Source organism: Phyllobates terribilis, unplaced genomic scaffold (assembly GCF_046119375.1).
Source record: "Phyllobates terribilis strain yellow unplaced genomic scaffold, ASM4611937v1 Scaffold_8__6_contigs__length_399053987, whole genome shotgun sequence".
NCBI lineage: Eukaryota > Metazoa > Chordata > Amphibia > Anura > Dendrobatidae > Phyllobates > Phyllobates terribilis.
In genome coordinates, this window is record NW_027362768.1 from 293742483 (window position 1) to 293762156 (window position 19674).

The following is a 19674-nucleotide window of genomic DNA, read 5'->3' on the forward strand; positions in this document are numbered from 1 at the left end:
TGAAGGTCAACCTACATCTCCCCACACATTGCTGGCGCTATCAAGTGAACTTAAATGTTTTAATAAAAAATCTAAAAACTTTCAAAACCAGTTTACAGAGTAAATGTTTTTCTGCCTTTAGCCATGTTTTCTGCACCACGTAGTTTGTGTAGGCACGCTAATCTTAGGTAATCTAATCCTTTTTTTTTTTTAAACAATGTGTTTATTGAATTTTGCACAAAAATCAGAACATACAATCTATAGGGCCAACATATGCCCAAAACTGTGCCCCAACCTCTGGGCTTACAAAATGTACAAAATGAACAGTATAAAAATAAAATAAAAGGAAAATACATATCCATAAAAGAAAAAAAATGGATTAATTACATTAAACTCCCCATATATTAGATGGTTGTGAGAAATAATTTATATCCGTAAGTGCTGTGAATGTCGCATGGCTCATATTTCTCTATCGCTTCATTGGGGGACACAGGACCATGGGTGTATGCTGCTGTCGCTAGGAGGTTGACACTATGCAAAAAAATGAAAATGGCTCCTCCTCCGCAGTATACACCCGCCTACAGGCACCAAGCTCACTGTGAGCTGTGAATGTCGCATGGCTCATATTTTCTCTATTGCAAGATCGGAGGTGCAAGGTAGGGAGAGGGGCCCAGAATCGTCCCGCGCGTCACCCAAACTCAGAACGGCGCACAAAATATCCCGCTTCCTCAACGTTCCCATGTATAAACAATGGGCTGTTTATCCAAGGTTCCCATATTTTATCAGTTTTCTTCTTTGCCTTGAGTGTGTGTGCCAGAGCCCTTTCATATTGACAGTTCGTGATTAGTCTGGTCACTATCTCCCCCACCGTAGGGATGCCCATTCCTTTCCATTTAGCCGCGATAGCTGATCTAACTGCGATCAGAATATGTGACAAAATTCCTCTAATTTCCCAGGTGACATCCATTAATCCTATATGAAGTATTCCCATACTAGGTGTTATCTCCAGGTGAGTCCCCAGTACATCCCATATCAAATTATCCAATGCCCCCCATAGTGATTGAAGTTTTGGACAAAACCATCACATGTGGCCCAACGAGCCTTCCCCATTGCATCCTCTCCAACATAAAGATGATGATTCAGACCCGAAGTGTACCATCTGTGCCGGGTAGTAGTACCACCTCATGTGCGTCTTTTTAAGCTGCTCTAGGTGGTTTAAACACGACGAAACTCGCTGGACCTCATCCAAACCATCCCGTCAGTCCTGAGGGTCCGTCGAAATTCTTAGATCCCGTTCCCAACGAGTCATATACGTCAATTTATCGTCCAGATCTGGGTCGTTTAGAGCCCTATAAAGTATAGAAACCCCCTTAGAACCGGTCTTAGAGTGGAGAAAATAACCCATAGCTCTTTTATCCTTAGGTAGAATAAAAAAGGGGGATGTCTGTGTAGAGTGAAGTAAATGCCTTATTTGGCAATACTGGTAAAACAAGGGCCGTAGGTCCGGGAATCTCATAACTAGTTTATCAAAAGGAATTATTACATTGTCCTCCAACAGGTCTGCTAGCGATTGAACTCCAGCTGTCACCCAACGTTGAAGGTTAATATATGGAATATGATATTCTAGAGCTCGTAAAGAGATCTCAGTCCTGGGGAGTAACAGCAGTTTGGATGCCAAATTCCTCCAACAATGCATAGTAGCCTCCGATGTTGGTAACACGGCGACCATAGTGCTTCGCTTCACTACTTCTGTCTCCAATATCAATCTGGTAGAATGGTTTCGGGCAAGTAAGTACTCTATTTGCAACCATTTGTGGCCACTGTCCATGTTCCACCAGTCCCTGATTCCCGTCAAGACCGCCGCTGTATAGTAGGCTATGAGATTGGGCATGCCCATCCCTCCCATGTCATATGGATAATACAAAAGTCTACCAGACACCCTCGGTCTCCTATTGTCCCAAACGTAATTATTAGCCAGTCTTTGAAGGGTATTTATGATTTTAGAAGGGATTTAATTGGGATACACCTAAAATAGTATAACATTTTTGGAAGGACCTTCACTTTAAAAATATTTATCCTGGCTATCCACGATGCAACAACGTTTTGTAATACCGCCAGCTCCTCCCGCACCGTATTTATCAGTCTAGTAAAATTTACTTCCACTAATTGTTTTGAAAGGGTTAAGCTGATACTCAAAAACGTCATTCCTTCCTGCGCCCACTGAAAAGGGTATGCCCCTTCCAGTCTTTGCCTAAGTGACAACGGAACAAAAATCGTCAGGACAACCATCTTAGCTACATTCAGTTTATAATACGAGATGTTCGTAAACGTTTTGAGATCGGACATAATGGCAGAGAAGGACCTGTCCAGATCAGTGCACGGGATAACCACATCGTCTGCATAAAGACCGATTTTGTGGGAGGACCCCCCCCCACCGAGATGCCCGAAATCTCTGAGTTATTTCTAATCTTTTCAGCCAAGGGCTCCATACATAAAGCAAATATGACTGGAGATAAGGGGCAGCCCTGCCATGTCCCATTTGTTATGGGGAAGGATTCAGAGAGGAAACCAGACGTCAAAACCTTAGCGGAAGGAGTGGAGTACAATGCGTTAATAGCAGACAGAATAGGTCCTTTTAGTCCAAATTTAAGCAAAACACTTTTAAGGTATCCCCAGTGCACCCTATCAAACGCTTTCTCAGCATCTAGCGACAGGAGTGCACTGGGGAGGTCGCTCAACTCTGCCACTCTGATCTGATCAGATCCAACATCCTCCTCGTACAATCTTTAGCTTCCCTACCAGCTACAAAACCAACTTGATCCGAGGATATCAGGGAAGGAACGACACGATTTAGTCTAACAGCCAAAGAGCTTGGTAAAGATCTTTACATCACTATTCAAAAGTGCTATTGGTCTAAAATTACCTGGAGAATCGGGGGTCTTTCTAGGCTAAGGCAATTTGACGATCGTAGCCTCCAAATTAGGTACTGCTACCTTTCCCGAGTCTCTCCAGGTATTATATAACCTGATAAGGTATGGGGTAAGAATTTTTTGGAAACCACGATAGTACTCATTAGCCATGCCGTCTGGGCCAGGGGTCTTGTGACATTTGGATGAATTAATAACATCTTTCAGTTCTACTTCTGTGAAGGGGGCATTCAATATTTGTAACTGTTCCCGGGAAACCTTCGGGAGCTTCAAATCACTCAAATATTGATCAATATCTGTTGTGGCTGTGGGGTATCAACATCATCTTTTAGGTTATATAAAGATCTATAGTATGCAGCAAAGACTGTAGCTATGTCCTTCGGACTTCTGGCTATCAACCCTTTCGAGTCCCGTAGATGATCTATTCTGGATTTTGCAGCCCTTTTCTTGACCCGCCTGGCCAAAACGGCTCCCGGCCTATCTCCCATGGCATAGTGACTAAGTTGGAACTTGCGGAGGTTATATTCATATACTGCCAGCATATCAGAGCGCAGTTTAAATCTGAGCTGATATATGGCCTCAGTGGTAGCCGGTGAGGGGGAGGTTTTATTTAATATTTCTAGCTTTTCCAACTCAGTCAGGAGGTCATTACTATGTTGCTTCCTCTTTCTTTTCAATTGTGACGCTTGTTGTAAGAAGACTCCCAGTATCACCGCTTTGTGCGCTGTCCATAAAGTCTCGTTGGAAACTGTGCCATTGTCATTTAATTCAAAATAAGATGTCAATTCTGCTGTTGCTTTTGTCATTATAGAGTCATTCAATAATAAAGAGGTGTTTAGTCGCCAGTGTGGTGTTGGGTTGAATTGGTGCGCAAGATGTACACGGGTAGATCGGTGCGTGGTCAGACCAAGTAATCGTTCCAACCTCCGCAGATATACATCTATTGAGAGCTCTATTGTCTACTAGGAGTAAGTGACGCGCCCCTGGGCCTACTTGGTGTAGCGTTGCGCACGCGGGGACTACCCGGAGCCGGGCCTGTTGGGGGTAGTAGTCTCGTGGCGGTGACCCGGTCCGTGCCCAGGGAGTCAAACTGTGTGGCTGAGTAGTAGCAGTAGATGTAGGACGACTACGCCACCCGTTGAATGCAGCTATGGAGCTGCCGCTGCAGGGCAGACCGCTGAGGCCGGTGGAAGGATGGTGCAGCGTGGATGGTATAACCCCCAACGGGAGGGGTATGGCCTCAGGGCAGCCGACGTGGATGATGGGGGTAGTAGGAACCACTCAGAGACGATGCGGTGTAGTTCAGGGTCTTTACTGGTGACAAAGATAGACCCTCCCGGAGTACTGGCTAGCGATTGGGGCCTGGTCAGTCCTTGAGCAGATGGGATCTCCCCTGGCCAGGCGGAGTTGTAGGCCTCCCCAACTAATTGTACTCTTCTGGCTACCTTGCTAGAGGCGGGTAAAAGTAGCCCACGTCCCTGAGTGTACCGTGTGGTGCTCACCCGTATGGCCGGTGACTCGGGGCCTTCTAGTGGCTTCCGCTCCACGACGGCGGTGCTGGTCCCACGCGTGTGACCGTGCCTTCGGGTTTCTTGGCCAGAGGACCTGAAATCCCCTGCCGGTCGGTTTCTGCTGCTGGGTAAGGATTAGTCCCCACAGCCTCGGACTCCGGGTCCGGTGGTAACTTCTCAGTCAGGGCGAGCTCTGCAGCTGCCAGCCCCTGACTCCTTGTAGCACTGCTCCCACAGAGCTCCTGATGTTCTTTTCCTATATCTGCTTCTCTGTCTCTACTTCTTCTCTACTCACTAACCCTGCCTCAGCCCTAGGTTTATATAGGGGAAGTTCTTCCCCTCCCAGGACTGGGCAGGAGGCGTGGCATGCATAGGATCCCTGACCAAGAGACCTCCCACCTGCTCTCAGACATAACATTGCTGTTACTGTGGAAACCAGACCCCTGGGGTGCCACATTCCCCCGTAGTGAAATTTAGTACTCCGGGACTAAACATATTTTTAGAAAAACATAACAAGGTATAAACAATAATAATACAATAAGAAAAACACATAAAGATGGTTACGGCGTGTCCGCAACCGGGTGCAGTTTTGAAGAAAAGCAAGGTGTCCATTTCACCAAAACAGGGAGACGTAACCAGGTAGGGGTCTGTCCTGCCCCGAGTCCTTAACAGTCTTTAGTCCATTCTTAGGTTACGCTCCAACCAATTGTACAAGGATTCCCGGTAAATCCACCAAGGACTCCTAAAAATAACTAGAAACACATAATTATTTACAAGTAACAAGAAAAACAGGTAACCATAAATAAAACAACTTATACACTTCAAATCCTCCAACGTGCGGGTAACTGGCCCTAGTGGACCTACGGAGCTGACTGTCTAGCCCCGAACTACAGGGTGTAGGAACTGTCAAGGGTAAACTGGGCAGCTGTCCATGGGCCCTTTGGCTCACTAGAGGCATGGCAGGTTCACTATAAGCAGAGGGTTGATCCTCCTGGTCTGCTGGTGTGGGGTCTTCTGCCTCCTGGACCGGCTGTTCTTCCAGCTCTACCTGTTGCTCCGTAGGTGATTGGGATGCTGGTTGGAGGAAGGTGAGTACGGGTACCACAACTGCGCCATTGACTTGAGTCCAAGACCGAGGGAAGTCTCCGAGCACAGTACTAACCATATCTTCCCTTTCCTCTACGGGTCGAGGGTCTTCTTGTTCCTCTTCAGGGTTCCGTAGCTGTTCGGGACACTTCTTCAGGTAATCCCGGGATACAATGGTTGTGGTTTCCCCTCCGTCTTTACTGATGGTACAGACCTTTGGGTTGTCGTGGCTTGAGGGCAGTACGATGTACGGGTCCTTCTCCCACTGGTCGTCCAACTTGTGGAGCCGCCTTTTCCTCTTCAAGACCTGCTCTCCGGGTACCAGGGGAACAGCGGGAGCATACTGGTTGTAAGTTTTCTCTTGTCTTTCCCTAGCTTGACAGAGACTTCGCTCCACGCTCTCCTGTACTTTCCGGTACTGCTGCTGCCTCTCTGTGTCCCAGTCTGCTTCTGGTGAAGTGTCCTCGGGTGTCAGGACTCCCATCTCCAGGTCAACAGGTAGCTTACCAGGTCTTGCCCTCATCAGGTAAGCCGGGGTACAGTTGGTGGAACCTACCGGGATGTGGTTGTATAGGTCCACTAGGTCGGGCAGCCTCTCAGGCCACAGACTGCGTTCTTCCAGGGGCAATGTTTTCAGAAGATCTATCACCACCTGGTTCATTTTCTCACAAAGTCCATTAGTTTGCGGATGATAGGGTGTCGTCCTTATCTTCCAGCAGACATACAGAGTGCAGAATTCTTGGAAGACCTCAGCTTCAAAGGCAGGTCCCTGGTCTGTCAACACTCGGTCCGGGTACCCGTGTGGACGGCAGAAATGCTGCTGGAAGGCTCTAGCTGCTGTTCGAGCGGTTAAGTCCTTGACGGGGACGACAACCAAGAACCGGGAGTAGTGATCCACGATGGTTAGTGCGTAGACGTAGCCACTTCTGCTTGGGGTCAGTTTTACATGATCCAAGGCTACCAGTTCCAACGGCTGCCGGGTGACGATGGACTGCAGGGGAGTCTTCTGGCTGGCACGGTCCTTCCTTCTTAGGTTGCACGGGCCACAGTCTCTGCACCACCTCTCGATGGTTCCCCTCATGCCTACCCAGTGGAACCGCCCGCGCAGCAGGAACTCCAGCTTCTTCCATCCGAAGTGTCCAGCCCCGTCGTGGTATGCCTCCATCACCACGGCTGCGTCTCTTCGTGGCACCACTACTTGCCAGATTAGTTCATGCGTCCAGGAGTTAACCATTCGGCGGCACAACTTCCCCTTATAAAGGAACAGTCGACTCTTCTCAGCCCACAGTTGCTTGGCTTCCTCCGGAGCGTCTGGGTCAAGGCGAGCCTCTGGCCGAGTCAGCATCTCCTTCACCAGTCGGACGGCAGGGTCACTGTCAGTGCGTTTCCTCCCAGTTGTAGTGAGGCAAGGGGTTAAACGTAGCGGCTTGCTTACTCCTTACCCGATGGGAATACTGGATAGTCCCATGACGGTGGAACGCGGGGAGTTCGACTTCTTCCAGTCCCTCTGGATCTTCTCCTACGTCCGGTAGGTTTGGCATCCTGGACAGGGCGTCCGCGTTGGTATTGGAGCGTCCTGCCCGGTATTTGATTGTGAACTCGTAGTTGGACAGACGGGCCATCCATCTCTGCTCTAGGGCACCGAGTCTTGCCGTGTCCAGGTGTGTCAACGGGTTGTTATCCGTGTATACGGTGAACCGGGAAGAAGCGAGGTAGTGCTTAAAGTGTTCGGTGACTGCCCACACCACTGCCAGGAACTCTAGCTTAAATGAGCTGTAATTCTCAGGGTTTCTCTCGGTGGGTCGCAGTTTTCGGCTGGCGTAAGCGATTACTCGTTCTTTCCCCTGCTGGATCTGGGACAGCACGGCTCCTAGCCCGATGTTACTTGCGTCGGTGTAGAGGATAAAGGGCTGGCTGTAATCAGGGTACGCCAGGATTTCATCCCCCGTGAGGGCCATCTTCAGCTGGCGGAAGGACTCTTCTTCTAACTTCTCCCATCTGAAGGGTGGCTTCTGGTTCTTGGCCTTCCGGGACTGGCCTATCAGGAGGTCCTGCATAGGAGCTGCCTTTTTGGTGAAACCGGGGATGAATCTGCGGTAATAGCCTACCAACCCGAGGAACTGCCGCACTTCCTTTACACTGGAGGGACTTGGCCATTCCTTAATTGCGGTGATCTTATCAGGGTCGGGAGCCACTCCATCAGCGCTCACCACGTGTCCCAGGTACTGCACCTTTGGTTTCAGGAGGTGACACTTGGAGGGTTTCACCTTTAGGCCATAGCTTGCCAGGGCTTCGAACACTTCCGCCAGGTGTTTCAGGTGGTCCTCATACGTCTTGGAATATACGATGACATCGTCCAGGTACAGCAGGACCGTCTCGAAGTTTCTGTGGCCCAGACAGCACTCCATTAATCGTTGGAAGGTTCCTGGTGCGTTGCAGAGTCCGAACGGCATGCAGGTAAACTCGCTAAGTCCCATCGGGGTGGTGAATGCGGTCTTCTCCCGGTCCGCCTCTGCTACAGGAACCTGCCAGTACCCACTAGTGAGATCCAAGGTAGAGAAGAAGTTAGCAGATCTTAAAGCAGCCAAAGACTCCTCTATCCTTGGTAAGGGGTACGCATCCTTGTGTGTGATACGGTTGATTTTCCGGTAATCTACACACATCCTCATGGTGTTGTCTTTCTTTTTGACTAAGACTAGTGGAGCTGCCCAGGGGCTACAGCTATCCCTGATTACCCCAGCCTCCTTCATGTCTCTAAGCATCCCCTTGGCGTGTTGGTAGTGTGCAGGGGGTACGGGTCGATACCTCTCTTTTATGGGAGGATGGTCTCCCGTGGGGATGTGGTGTTCTACCCTCTTGACTCGCCCGAAGTCTAACGGGTGTTTACTAAACACTCTCTCGTACTCTCGAACCACCCGGTAGACTCCCTGTTTCTGGTGGGAGGGAGTGGAGTCAGTACCCAAATGTAGTTGCTGACACCAATCCTCCATTATTTTCGTAGAGCCGTTACCTTCCTCCGGGTGAGATGGAGGCAAGGGTTCCACAGACTGTATAGAATTTTGGTTGATAGTATATAATTTGGCTAGCGTAGCATACCGGGGCAGGTATACTTCCCTTTTCCCGATATTTATTATACGAACGGGCACCCTCCCATGGCGTACATCAACTACCCCCCGTGCTGTCAAAATGGTGGGCCTACTGTCTGAGTAGACGGGTTCTACCATTGCTTGGTAGTCTCTACCTCTTAGACCAATAGCTGCCCGGCACCAAATCATCATTTCACTTTTCGGGGGCATGGCAATAGGGAAAGGGTCACACATTCTTACGCTACCAATCTCACCACCGGAGAGTTCCACCTGTTGCCGTCGCATCAGTGCCCGGATCTCTTTCTGGAGCACTCGCTGCTGGCCGGAGCTGGCGTTCTTGGCAACCTGCTGTAAAATGAAAATCACCTCTGCAAGACAATTTTCAATCACATTAGTTCCTAGAGTTATCTTTGGGTGACTCTCGCGCTTGTCAATGTCTACAATGATCAGTCCCTGTGCTGCCAGTTCGACTCTACCGATTTTAATGGTCATTTCTTTAAATCCGATCTGTGGCACGGGCTGACCATTACTGGCGATGATACTCAAGTCATCATCTGGATAGCGGGTTATATCCGAGTCATTCCAGTACTGCTTGAAGAGCACGTACGGGATGGTGGTGACCTGTGACCCGGTGTCCAGTAGGGCACTCATAGGGATGCCATCCAGTACCACAGGCAAGACTGGACGTCCTCCCACATATTTGTCGCGCCAGTTCGATGGGCCTGGTGATCTTTTTCCTGGGGGTTGGCCCTCTACCCCAGGTTGTGCCAGTTTAAAGGACAGTACCTTGCCATATGTCCGGGTTGATTGCAGCGGCGGCAGATGGGTTGTCCGTCCTCGTTGTATCGGTCGCTGGGTCTTCCTCTGGCCGGTGGGGTCCTCCTTGGTCGACGCCACGGGATGTCCTCCGGTCCGGATGCCAGCTGGATCTTCCCTGAAGTGGAAACCTGTAAAGACTGCACAGTTCGGGTTAGCGCAGCAACGCTTTTAGCTAGCTCTTGGACCTGATGGTGCTGGTCCGGAGCCGGGTCATTGTTCAAAGCCTGCGCATCAGCCCCCACAGGCCCTGCCGACAAGGGCGCCGCCTCCTGGTGGTAAGCGGTAGTAGGGCGCCTGTGGGTCACAACGCCACCCGGTGCCGGTTCTCGGAGCACCCGGATGGCTCTGTCCTTGAACTGTGCAAAGTCCAGATGAGGATCCTGTAAGGCTATGGCCCGCAACTGGGTTCGGTGGACATTGCAATATAGTCCCTCTATAAATTGCTCGGTCAGCAGCCTGTCCTCTTTTCCCACGCTGTCAGGGTCGGTCTGCTTAATGGCTCTCAGGGCCTCTTGTAGGTTTAGTGCATAGTCCCTTATATTCTCATGTGCTCGCTGCTTGCACCCATAGAATCTAAGCTTAATCTCGGCTGAGGTGCGGGTATCAAAGGTGTCCCTCAGCCGGGTTAGTATCCCTGCGACAGTCCTCCTCCCAGGTGGCCAGGACTTTACCTCCCTTTGGGCTGCCCCGGTTAGTTGGGCCACCAGGATGCTCACTTTTTGCTCTTCTGTGAGGGGGTACACCTGGAAGAGGCTATCCAGCTTTTCTCTAAAGTCATGCAGGGTATGTGACTCCCCTGAGTACTGGGGTAGCCAGGCTGCTCCTGGGAAATAGGGCATGGTGAAAGGCATGACTGCAGCAGCGGTGGCGCTGGCGGGGGTTGAGGCAGTGAAGCTCTCCTCCGTATCCGACATCTTCCTCCCCCCTTAGTGGACCGTGGCCTACCTTGCGATGATCCTCTTCCGTAGGCCGTGGCTCCGCAGTGGATCGTCAGGGTTGAGGACCTTCCGTCGCGCTCCTGTGACGTCGGCGTCTGCTGGGCTCCTTCCAGGACCTTACGCAACGTCCGGACGTGAGGCGGGGCTTCAGTTCTCGCGCGCTTTCGGAGTCCACGCCCCTCTTCTTCCCGCGCGGCGTCTTCAAGATGGCGTCCAACGGCGGGAAAACTCCACGGATGGCGGGAAGAAGGCAGAAGATGGCGCCGGATGGCGGGAAAACTTCGCGGATGGCGGGAAGAAGGTAGAAGATGGCGCCGGATGGCGGGAAACCTCCACGGATGGCGGGAATCTTCACCACTGGTAAGTTTGAACAGTCTTTTTCAGGCACGCAGTACCCGGTGGTTGCGGGCACGAAATCCTGCCGACTACGCCAAAAGCTGACGCGCCCCTGGGCCTACTTGGTGTAGCGTTGCGCACGCGGGGACTACCCGGAGCCGGGCCTGTTGGGGGTAGTAGTCTCGTGGCGGTGACCCGGTCCGTGCCCAGGGAGTCAAACTGTGTGGCTGAGTAGTAGCAGTAGATGTAGGACGACTACGCCACCCGTTGAATGCAGCTATGGAGCTGCCGCTGCAGGGCAGACCGCTGAGGCCGGTGGAAGGATGGTGCAGCGTGGATGGTATAACCCCCAACGGGAGGGGTATGGCCTCAGGGCAGCCGACGTGGATGATGGGGGTAGTAGGAACCACTCAGAGACGATGCGGTGTAGTTCAGGGTCTTTACTGGTGACAAAGATAGACCCTCCCGGAGTACTGGCTAGCGATTGGGGCCTGGTCAGTCCTTGAGCAGATGGGATCTCCCCTGGCCAGGTGGAGTTGTAGGCCTCCCCAACTAATTGTACTCTTCTGGCTACCTTGCTAGAGGCGGGTAAAAGTAGCCCACGTCCCTGAGTGTACCGTGTGGTGCTCACCCGTATGGCCGGTGACTCGGGGCCTTCTAGTGGCTTCCGCTCCACGACGGCGGTGCTGGTCCCACGCGTGTGACCGTGCCTTCGGGTTTCTTGGCCAGAGGACCTGAAATCCCCTGCCGGTCGGTTTCTGCTGCTGGGTAAGGATTAGTCCCCACAGCCTCGGACTCCGGGTCCGGTGGTAACTTCTCAGTCAGGGCGAGCTCTGCAGCTGCCAGCCCCTGACTCCTTGTAGCACTGCTCCCACAGAGCTCCTGATGTTCTTTTCCTATATCTGCTTCTCTGTCTCTACTTCTTCTCTACTCACTAACCCTGCCTCAGCCCTAGGTTTATATAGGGGAAGTTCTTCCCCTCCCAGGACTGGGCAGGAGGCGTGGCATGCATAGGATCCCTGACCAAGAGACCTCCCACCTGCTCTCAGACATAACATTGCTGTTACTGTGGAAACCAGACCCCTGGGGTGCCACATAAGTCAATCCTACTATGTGACCCATGTCGGAGAGAATGAAAAGTATAGTCCCTTTCACTGACATGAGAGTATCTCCAAAAATCGTGCAGACCAAATTCATGGACCAACTTGCCCAATTCTCTCCGAGGGCGACCCAATCTAGATGAGCAGTCTAAAGTACCATCCATTGGCATGTTAAAATCCCTGCATACAATAACCTCCCCTTGTTTAAGTGTTGAAATGGTAGAGAGGACTTTTCGCACAAATGGGAGCTGGGCAGAATTTGGGGCGTATAGTGCTGAAATCGTATGAGGGGTCCCATTCAATGTACACACCAACACCAAGTATCTACCCATGGGGTCTGCACACATCTGAATGTTCTGGAAGGCCACCGAATTTTTTATCATAATACAGATTCCTGCTGTCTGAGTCTGGGCATTTGCAAAGAATATATGGGGGAATTGTGCCTGATGCAATCTATGATTATCAGCTGCCAATAAATGCGTCTCCTGCAGACACACAATGTCTGCCTTCGATTTCCTCACCTCCCTTCACAACATAGAGCGTTTGGCAGGTGAATTTAACCCTTTCACATTCAACGAGAGAAATTGTATACTCATAGTTACACATAAAGGAGGAAATTGTTATGAGCCGCATACAAAAATCCAATTTTTCTCTCCCCCCTCCCCCTCCCCCACCCCAACCCACCCAACACTACCCCTCATGAGCCATTCACTGAAAAAAGCACATATGTTCTTAGAACGATCAGCAGTTACATCAATAGGGGAAATATACCTCAAGTTAAATTGGAAAAAAAATAAAAACTGTAAAAAGAAGGAAAAAACACAGCGGAAAAAAGTCCGCAGAAAAAAACATAGAGAAAACTTCAGTCAAAAAAGTAAATTCTTCAGACATAAATCTGACCACGGGGTCCCGTGAGATTTTCAAATCTCGCTGTCACTCAGCAAGATTTCTCACAGTCCAGAGGATCACCAACTAGAAGGCTTCCGCCGAACAACAAGAACAAAGGGAAAAAAAAAAAGGTCAGCAATCCTCTAACAGCTCCATCTCAGCCAGGATAGCGTCCTCGCCTCTCTTTCAGGTCGATACCCATTTCTACGCAATTTTCTTGCCCTTAGCAGGTTGTCTAGGAACATAGGCAATCTTCCAGGAAACCAATTTCTCTTCCCCTTGTTTAGGGGTAAAACACGCTACCACGCCACTGTCACGGAGTATTAGTAGTTTTACTGGGTTGAATCCCCATCTATACCGTATGCCGGCCTCTCTCAATGCCCTGCACACATGGGCAAATTCTCTTCTCTTTGCCAGGGTAGCCGCAGAAATATCTGGAAAGACCTGCAGATTTTGAAATTCCTCAGGCAGCCTGGGGGTTTTCCTTAATTGGTATAGGAACATGTCCTTCGTAGTGAAGAAATGAATGTGTGCCAAGGTATCTCTAGGCAGGGTAGGATCTACGTGTCTCGGCTTCGGTGTTCTGTGAATCCTGTCCACCATTAATTCATTAGGGGCAACCTCAGGTAATACAGCCACCAGGAAGCGTCGCATGAACTCAGAGAGATCCTTATCTGGCACTTCTTCAGGGATTCCCCTAAGCCTCACATTGTTACGTCTGGATCTATCTTCTAAGTCATAAACTTTATCAGTGACTCGAGACATCTCTTCCCTGAGTGCCTCATTTTCATCTACCAAGGCATTGATCGTTCTGGCATATTCTTCCATCTTGTTTTCAATGTGGGAAGTGCGATCCCCTATGGAAGTAATCTCCCATTTTATCTCCTGCAACATTGCCTGCATATCTTCCCTCATGGAGGAGCGAATTGCAGCCAGAAATTCTTGCATATCTGCCCTTGTCATTGGTGCTGTGGGCTCATTATCCCTGCTGCTGTGTTTCACATTCTCTGCTTCCTCTCCCCCTGAGGAGTGTGAAGAAGTTGCAGGAGAGGCAGGTGCCATCTTACTCACTGTTCTTGTTGTTTGTCCCCTCTGGAAGAAAGCCTCCAATCTTGCCGGGGATCCTCTTTTTTGAGACCTTCCCCTGGTCATCATGGGCCCTGGGTGTTCTGCCGCCACTGGCTGTTAGGTAATAGGCTGTAGGACGATGCTGTGTGCTGCTTTTTGCTGGTTTTAATCCTGGCTGGCTGGAGCTATGCAGTTAAGCTGCTGCCACCTTGTCTTGCAGGCCACACCCCCTGGTAATCTAATCTTGACATCCCATCGACTCTGTTGCAAATATTTTAAGATTTTTATGTAGCAGTACTGAGCGTTTATTACTAGTGTTGAGCTATACCTTCCGATATCGAGAAATATCGGATCGGATTAGATCAGCCCGATACCCAAAAAATATCGGATATCGCCGATTCCGATACCGGAAACCAATGCAAGTCAATGGGACACAAATATCGGAATGAAAATAAACCCTTTCTTTCCTTGTAGGTTAATTCTACATGAAGGAAAACAACTAAGAATAATGTAGAATGTATTGGGGGAGGTGGAGGAGACATTAAAGGCATAGAGGTTTAGCCCAATCAAATGGAATAGCAGGAATTAATATTTTTTTTAAGACGTTCGGAATTACAAAGATATTGACTATGTTAAGCTTTTTTATATTTTGTCAGATATTTATGTTTCATTACTTCCATGCTCTTCACCTTCTTTTTTACTTCTCCCACACTTTCTCCTTCATCATCCTCAGCAGCAGCATCTTTTTCATCAACTTCTTCTTCACCTTATTCATCTTCTTCTTCTTCACCTTCTTCCTATTATTCTTTTTTTTCACATTCTTCATATTCTTCTTATTCAACTATTCTTCTTCTTCATATTCTACTTCTTCATCATATTCTTATTTGTGACCGGCATTGCTGTAATTGTTATCTATGAAAGTTTGAAGATTACACCTTCCGTTCTGCCTGTCACAAAAGATTTACAACAGGATTTGTCCGCGTTCAGTTTGGCCTGCAGCAGCAGGTCTTTTCCAGGGGCACCATGAGGAGGAACAGACTCACCCCATACACTGCTTAGTCTTCTTCTGCTTATAATTTAGATAATATCTTTTGCTCTGATTTTTAGTCTTATGCTTAATGTTCTGCTTTTTGTTCTGCAGCTTCTTGTTCTTCTGCTTCTTGGTCTTCTGTCTCTTGTTCTTCTGTATCTTGGTGGTTGTCTTCTTGTTCTTTGTCCTCTTGGTCATCTTCTTCAGGGTCATCTTCTTGGTCTTCTTTGGGGTGGTCTTCAGGGTCGCCGTCTTCGGGGTCCTCATATTCGGGGTGGTCTTCAGGGTCGTCGTCTTCAGGGTCGTCGTCTTCGGGGTGGTCTTCGGGGTCGTCTTGGGGATCCTCGTCGTCTTCGGGGTGGTCTTCAGGGTCCTCGTCTTCGGGGTCCTCGTCAGGGAGATCCAGAGTGATTACCAAAAACCATTTCAAAAAGCTTGAACTTGGAAATGTAGCAGAAGGTACAAGAAGGCTGAGGCACTGCCTGGAACCAGTTGACGGTACTGGAACCTGGATGGGTAGCAGAAGGTACAAGAGCCAATGGAACTACCGAGGACCAGCTGACGGTACTGGAACCCGGTTACTAAGCAGGATGTACCTGTGCCAGAAACCACTACCAAGGACCAGCAGACGTTGGTGGAACTCGGATACCGAGAAGGAGGCACCTAAGCCAAAGGCACTGCCGAGAACCAGCTGATGGTACTGGAACTCGGATGGGCAGCGGAAGGTACCCATGAAAAAAAAAGTTGCAAGGCCGTGAGCCGGCCGGAGTTACCGAAACCCACAGTCCTACAGGGGGTGCTTGTCTATTGGCACTATGGAACCAGCCTTCATTGCCAGATCCAGCAGCTCACATAGGAGTCACCTAAACTGCAGGCACCATAGAGTCGGCTAACCCGACCGCAACACGACAGGACAACGTATTGGAGGCAAAGTGACGTTGACACTACCTGGAAACAACTGGCGTGCTGGAACCAGGATGGGCTGGAGGGAGTACCGGTGCCAAAGACACTGCAGGAAAACAGCTGGCGGTGCTGGAACCCAGGGTAAATACTGAAAACAGAGAGGAGCCAGACAGAGGCCTAATTGGAGCAACTTTAAAATCAGTGTTAGTGACAATGTGGACAGAGCAGGAGAAATTGCCGGACACACAGCAGGGGATCAGCTGACGTTACTGAACCCCAATAATACTGGAGAAATGTTGACTATGCAGACAGCACTTCTGAGCAGCAACTAGCGGTGTTGGAGCCCAGGGATTACATTTCAGGTGGTAGAAACATGAACACAACAGGAGACCTGGATACTGTTGACAACCAATTATTTAATCTGGAAGAGGACTGGCAAAGTCATGCGAGATCCAGGCCTTGTTCATTTTCAGAAAAGTAAGCCGGTCAACGTTATCGGAGGATAGTCGCATGCGACGGTCTGTTAGTACACCACCTGCGGCACTAAAGACGCGTTCCGATAATACACTAGCAGCAGGGCAAGCCAGCACCTCCAATGCATACTGGCTAAGCTCTGGCCATGTATCCAGCTTAGAGACCCAAAACTTGAAGGGGGAAGAGCCATCTGGGAGTACACTGAGAGGGCAAGACATGTAGTCTGTCACCATCTGACGGAAACGTTGCCTCCTGCTGACTGGAGCCGTCTGTGATGGTGTAGACATTTGTGGCGGGGACACAAAACTTTGCCACATTTGGGCCATACTGGTCTTGCCTTGTGCTGAGGCGCTGGTTCTGCTCCCTCTTTGTGCAGAGCTTCCTCCACTGCCTCGACGCACTGAGCTGCTTTGTAAAGCACTAGCAGCACTGCTCTCGGGTGGAATGGAGAACATGATGGAATGCACCAGTGTGTCTTGGTACTCCCGCATTTTACGCTCCCGGTTCAACGGTGTTATGAGGCTTTGTAAGTTGTCCCGGTAGCGAGGATCTAGGAGGGTGGACACCTAATAATCAGCCGTGTTGAGATTGTGGGCGATGCGGCGGTCGTTTCTCAGGCACTACAGCATGAAATCAACCATGTGCTGCAGACTGCCAACTGGCCAAGAAACGCTGTCCCCTGCTTCAGGCGTGATCTCTGCCTGCTCTGCATCACCCCACCCTGGCTCTAGATACTGACTACTAGAGCATTGTGTACCTCCATTCCTCTGGAGAGATGTCTTCCTCCTCCATTGACTCCTCCTCATCCTCCTCACAAAGTGTCCCCTGCCTAGGCCTTTGTGAGGAACCACGTTGCGCAGACTGTACAGAAGCAGATGGCATTTGTGACTCCTCATCCTGCACCTCTTCCAAATCCTCCTCCCTTAGTGCTTGTGTGGCACCCCAGGGGTCTGGTTTCCACAGTAATAGCAATATTACGTCTGTGAGCAGGTGGGAGGTCTCCTGGTCAGGAATCCTATGCATGCCACACCTCCTGCCCAGTCCTGGGAGGGGAAGAACTTCCCCTATATAAAACTAGGGCTGAGGCAGGGTTAGTGAGAAAGAGAAGAGAAAGAGAAGAAGAGGAGTCCCAGACAGAGACATAGTCTGGTCTGGAGAGGAGCAGCTATAGGAAAGAAAGATCAGGAGCTCAGTGGGAGCAGTGCTAAAAGGGATCAGGGGCTGGAAGCTGTAGAGCTCGCCCTGATTGAAGAGTTCTGACCGGACCCGGAGTCCGAGGCTGTGGGGACTAATCCTTACCCAGCAGCAGAAACCGCCCGGCAGGGGATTTCAGGTCCTCTGGCCAAGAAACCCGAAGGCACGGTCACACGCAAGGGACCAGCACCGCCGTCGTGGAGCGGAAGCTACCAGAAGGCCCCGAGTCACCGGCCATACGGGTGAGCACCACACGGTACACTTAGGGACGTGGGTTACTTTTACCAGCCTCTAGCAAGGTAGCCAGAAGAGTACGATTAGTTGGGGAGGCCTACAACTCCACCTGGCCAGGGGAGATTCCATCTGCTCATGGACTGACCAGGCCCCGATCGCTAGCCAGTACTCCGGGAGGGTCTACCTTTGCCATCAGTAAAGACCCTGAACTACACCGCACCGTCTCTGAGTGGTTCCTGCTACCTGCATGCTATTCTGCTACCCCCTTCAAACACGTCGGCTGCCCTGAGGCCATACCCCTCCCGTTGGGGGTTATACCATCTACGCTGCACAATCGTACCACCGGCCTCAGCGGTCTGCCCTGCAGCGGCGGCCTCATAGCCGCATTCAAAGGGTGGCGCAGTCGAACACCGTATCATCTTCTGCTAAACTCTGCCACTCAGCTTGACTCCCTGGGCACGGACCGGGTCACCGCCACGAGACTACTACCCCTATCAGATCCGGCTTCGGGTAGGCTCCAGCGTGCGCAACGCTGCGCGACTCAGGCCCAGGGGCGCGTCAACTTTGGCGTAGTCGGCAGGATTCCGTGCCCGCAACCACCGGGTACTGCGTGCCTGAAAAAGAGACTTTCAAACTTACCTGTGGTGAAGATTCCCGCCATCCGACGCCATCTTCTACCTTCTTCCCGCCATCCGTGGAGTTTTCCCGCCATTGGACGCCATCTTCTGCCTTCTTCCCGCCATCCGTGGAGTTTTCCCGCCGTTGGACGCCATCTTGAAGACGCCGCGCGGGAAGAAGAGGGGCGTGGACTCCGAAAGCGCGCGAGAACTGAAGCTCCGCCTCACGTCCGGACGTTGCGTAAGGTCCTGGAAGGAGCCCAGCAGACGCCGACGTCACAGGAGCGCGACGGAAGGTCCTTGACCCTGACGATCCACTGCGGAGCCGCGGCCTACGGAAGAGGATCATCGCAAGGTAGGCCACGGTCCACTAGGGGGGAGGAGGATGTCGGATACGGAGGAGAGCTTCACTGCCACAGCCACCGCCAGCGCCACCGCTGCAGCGGTCATGCCTTTCACGATGCCCTATATCCCGGGGGCAGCCTGGCTACCCCAGTACTCAGGGGAGTCACATACCCTGAATGACTTTAGAGAAAAGCTGGATAGCCTCTTCCAGGTGTACCCCCTCACAGAAGAGCAAAAAGTGAGCATCCTGGTGGCCCAACTAACCGGGGCAGCCCAAAGGGAGGTAAAGTCCTGGCCACCTGGGAGGAGGACTGTAGCAGGGATATTAACCCGGCTGAAGGACACCTTTGATACCCGCACCTCAGCTGAGATTAAGCTTATATTCTATGGGTGCAAACAGCGAACACATGAGAATATAAGGGACTATGCACTAAACCTACAAGAGGCCCTGAGAGCCATTAAGCAGACCGACCCTGACGGCGTGAGAAACGAGGACAGGCTGTTGACCGAACAATTTATAGAGGGACTATATTGCAATGCCCACCGAACCCAGTTGCGGGCAATGGCCTTACAGGATCCTCATCTGGACTTTGCACAGTTCAAGGACAGAGCCATTCGGGTGCTCCGAGAACCAGCACCGGGTGGCGTTGTGACCCACAGGCGCCCTACTACCGCTTACCACCAGGAGGTGGCGCCCTTGTCGGCAGGGCCTGTGGGAGCTGATGTGCAGGCTTTGAACAATGACCCGGCTCCAGACCTGCACCATCAGGTCCAAGAGCTAGCTAAAAGCGTTGCTGCGCTAACCCGAACTGTGCAGTCTTTACAGGTTGCTGCTCCAGGGAAGATCCAGCTGGCATCCGGACCGGAGGACATCCCATGGCGTCGACCAAGGAGGACCCCACCGGCCAGAGGAAGACTCAGCGACCGATACAACGAGGACGGACAACCCATCTGCCGCCGCTGCAATCAACCCGGGCATATGGCAAGGTACTGTCCTTTAAACTGGCACAACCTGGGGTAGAGGGCCAACCCCTGGGAATAAGATCACCAGGCCCATCGAACTGGCGTGACAAATACGTGGGAGGACGTCCAGTCTTGCCTGTAGTACTGGATGGCATTCCTATGAGTGCCCTACTTGA

At 51.0% G+C, this 19674-nt stretch overlaps 1 protein-coding gene across 4 annotated transcripts in view; it reads right to left on the reverse strand.

Moving 5' to 3' along the window:
- LOC141157324 (ankyrin repeat domain-containing protein 54-like) overlaps positions 1-19674 on the reverse strand; it is a 436436-nt gene that overhangs the window by 236066 nt on the left and 180696 nt on the right. The gene's annotated exons all lie outside the window — the stretch shown is intronic.